We start from the raw sequence: 4,463 nt of genomic DNA on the forward strand, positions 1-4,463 counted from the left end.
GAGTTACAAATAGGATTGCAATATCGACACTGTTGGATATCGATAATGTTAGCAGCAATATTGGAGGGAAGTATCGACGCGAGTGTTACATCGTTGGAAAGAAAGTATTGATAACTACTTGCGTGTATGACACAAAACATATATTTGGACTAAGTGAAGTTTATGAAAAGTTCACTTTAAGCTTTAATATCATGGTTAAAGCAAACTTTATGAATCAAAGGATTGAATAAAGTATTAGGTATTAATATCTTAGCAATGGTATCGACACAATTTCAATCATCGTGTCAGCATTGCTAATCACAAAGATCACGATTAAACATATCTACATTATTGATGTTAATTTGCTAGATCAGTTAGATGATTTTACTATATTAGACGTTTTTTTATCGGACGAGCGATACTATTCCATTAAGATTTTCACGACAATCGCGAAAAAGATTCTTTATACACTAAGAAAAAGATACTTAAGATTTATTTATAAAATACAATGTTTATTATTACTGAAATAAATTCTTATTTAAATATGGCGAAATAAAATGTTGTTTTTAATAAACCATCTATTACCTATTTTATTTCTTACAATTAATAAGAAAATTAAGATATATTTTAGAGATATGTATATTTCATCATCACAATCAGATTTTTTTATTATTATAATAAATATTTTCCCAAACTATTATCCAATAAATATTTTCTTACTATACACTGAGAAAAGTCACAATTTTTCAGTATATAATGAGAAAAAAAAGATCAGAAGAAAGAAACAGCAGCGAATGCGGTTACGTGTTGTCAATAATAATTCGCTAATAATAATTCGCGATCATGATCGATGAATAAGGAATGTCTTTGGATCTATCGCCGCTTTCTAACAGCTTACTCTGACTGCTCTCGGTTAATGAACAGATTAGCATGTTATCTTATAAGATAAATGAATTATGCAAATGATCCATTTGCGTTCGCGACGAGACCTTTATATTTCCATTTGAACACGTAGATCGTGAATGTCCTATGACAGAACTGCGCAAATTATTAAACAAAACGTGTTACACGGAAAAAACGTTTTTATTAAAGCAGCTAAAAATTTAATTAGAGAACTGAAAATATAATTTTGTTAGACCATCAAAATAATTATGTAAGACAATCAAGTTGATTATAGAATGTAAAGTCCATAAAATTTGCTCGTTCTACATAATTATTTTGATCCTAATTAATTTTTAATATATACAATAATTAATATAAGTAACTTTATTAAAAAAATAATTATATTATTATATAGTCTTCAAATATTCCAACAAAATTATTTTCAGATCTCTATCTAAGATAAATTTTTAAATACTTTAGCAAAATCATTCTTTCCGTAGCGTCATAAAATATTCAAAGATTATATATAATAAAGACTATATATAATTACTTTTCTGACAAGATCACTTTATTATCGCGTATTAAAGATTAATTAGGATCAAATGCACCTTCTACATATATTATCACTTTCGGAAATAAATCATATTTGCAATTAGGACTAAAAGTATTTATCGAAACTTAATTTCCCGTTGAAAAGTCACCACCTCCACCTTCTTTCACATATGAAATATGTAACATAATCTTGCGCGCAAATGTAGTGAATTAACTACGGATATCCGCTCTCTAGCTAGGTAGTAAGATTTCTGACAAAGGACGTGAATTATAGCAAGCGAGGAGCGTCCCGCGTAACATTCTGGCCAGACATTTCGCAGATGTTTCTACAGCGATCACGCGACACAGGAAATTCACGTAGTCGGTAAGAAGATAACCGACCTGTACAGGTGTATAAAAAATTTTTCTATGAGGAAACAATTTTTGTGCTTTGCTTTAATGCGGAAAGTATAAAGATGTTAACTTAGGTAGCGTTATCATCAATACAGAACGAACTGATGCGCGTTATTATTATTATGTATTATTATATATTATTATTATTATTATTATGTATATAAAATGATTAATGTATATAGACATACACAACACTCACACATTAAATTAATAAAATAGAAGCGTAAGCAGCAAGTCTTCGAAATCACTTCTCAACAGCCAACCAACGTCTCATATCCGTTCATTACGCGGTCGCAAACGGTGAACGACGCGGCGAACGAGTTTCACGCTGGCGAGAAGAAAGTACTATAATCTCCCGTTTCTTTCTCCTTTTCGCCTTTTTATCCCAGCTACGTGATTCGCCGCGTATCTTTCACGCTGCCAATTGGATCGCGTCGGGCTGCGAAACTGTGCGCTTTGTGAGTTTGTGCAGATTGGAAAAACAGCGTAAACCGCTCGCCGCCGTTTTGCGGCAGCCGGCAGGTGCCTCCTCGGAGATCGCCGCGCCGCGCCGTAAAAAAGAATTCCACGCGACCGGTAGAAGAGAAGAATGAGAGAAAGAGAGAGGGAGGAAGAGAAAGAGAGAACGGACGGTTCGTTAGGCTTTCACGAGGCTAAGGCTAGATATCTAGTAGTCAACGAACACGACGGGCATTGCGTACGATCTCCGACGCATATCGCATCCATTTGGACGACAACGACGACACACCTCTTTTTTCCTTCTTCTCCATCGTATCATTCTCGATCTAACATCTAGTGCTGTGCCCTCGTCCCTCGCTCTCCTCGTTACTCACCTTCTTCCTTTCCTCCTGTGATCCCCGTCTCCCTTGCTCTTTCTTTCTCTTATCGCCGTCGCCCCTTGCTGCTCCTTGCCGATTCTTCGTTTCTTTCTTTGCGCGCCATGCGGTTCACGGGCTGCGCTATGCGGCTCCGAACGAGAACTGCAGCTCTTTCTTCGGATAAGAAACGACCCGACGAGCTCTTTCTCGAGTCGACACATATGACAAAATGCACGAGGAGACATTAATATGCGATGGATTCTCTTGCGGAGTTGCTCGATCTCTGGAGTTTGCACGACAATTTTTAATTTTCCTTCCTTTAGACTTTCAGATACTTTTAGAAAGGAGGTATTGGTAAAAAAAAATATTTTTGCTGCTTTCAAAGAAATTCTTTGCTGTAGCAAAGAATTGCCTAATTACTATAGTAGCTAAAAATGAAAAAAAAACTTTTTATTTCAGAAAAATCGAATAAAAATACCATTTATAGTAAAAGTAATGTTTTTTTAAGCAAAATTCTGAAAAATATATATAAATAAAAAAATTTCTTTTTTTATATTCTTTATTTATTGATAAAATAAAATGTCTAATAACTATTCGTTATTTTGATGAGTTGTAATTGCAAGTATAATATTACCGCCATTTACAATTAGTCATTGTAAGAAATAATTCTATTTTTTAACAAAGCAGTCTTTAATGCTTGATAATATTCACATATTATAAATATATATTTTAGTTCTATATAAATGCGCGCCGATTCGGACAGATTTGAAACGCATATATATATATAAACTATAAACCATAAACAATTAATCATAAAGCTAGAAATGACATCAAATTACATTGATCGTCAATTTGACAATGATGTTAAGTATCTTAAAACACGTACAAAGTACATCAGAGTTCAAAGAAAGTACACATCGGAATAAAAAACTTTTAAGATCAGAATAAAAAATTAATCTTTACTAAGTTTTTTATTCAAAGCTTCTAGTTTTTTGATAATTTATCTCTACTAATCTTTAATTTAAAAGTGAATCATACCGAGTTGAAGATTTCTCGATAGACATAAAATTTGATTATAGATCCTTGATATAAAAATTTGATTATAGATCCTTGAAAAAAAAAAAAAATGTATATACACATAAAAGTTTCAAGATATAAAAAAAAGTAATGTATTGTGATCGTAATAAATGATTTTTGTTGAATAAGTCTACTTGAGACAGTCAGATCAAAGGAGGAGAATACGCGTTTGCAAATCTCTAGAAAAAAAAAAAAGATTGAGTTTAAGTATTGTATCATTCCATTTGAACTCTCTTCTGATCTTTATGATCTATTATCGTGAGCCGCGCGTAATCTCTTGCATTCACGTAATTAATAGCGATAAATATTTAACAAGAATCTATCACGAGGGGCTGTGCGACATTCAGGGAACTATCGCCTCGTAAAGGAGACACCCGTTAGGTAGTCAGGTCATGCGGCCCGCGCGAGCTATTCGTAGACCAATTAACGTAGTTACAGGAGAGCAGAATCCGCCAACGGCGGAGGTTTTATTACGATTACGATGAGAAAGTAACGAGGTAGCTGTATCGACCTTATCGCGAGCTGGGATATCCATTGCGCTCGTATTAGAAATAATTCACGAATTGCCGAAATACATCGAAGAATCTTGTCTCTCTCCTCGAGATATTCATTAACGAGATGCTGGTAAAAATTCTAATGCTTATGACTTACGAAATTATCCGGTCTATCCTCAAATTTTTGTGCTTTGTCCGCAGACCATTGGTAATTTCCATTGTATTCAGTAGACATCAACGGAATTCTCACTACAGTTAGCATGTATAT

This window comes from Atta colombica, unplaced genomic scaffold (genome assembly GCF_001594045.1).
Source record: "Atta colombica isolate Treedump-2 unplaced genomic scaffold, Acol1.0 scaffold239, whole genome shotgun sequence".
NCBI classification, from domain to species: Eukaryota; Metazoa; Arthropoda; class Insecta; order Hymenoptera; family Formicidae; genus Atta; species Atta colombica.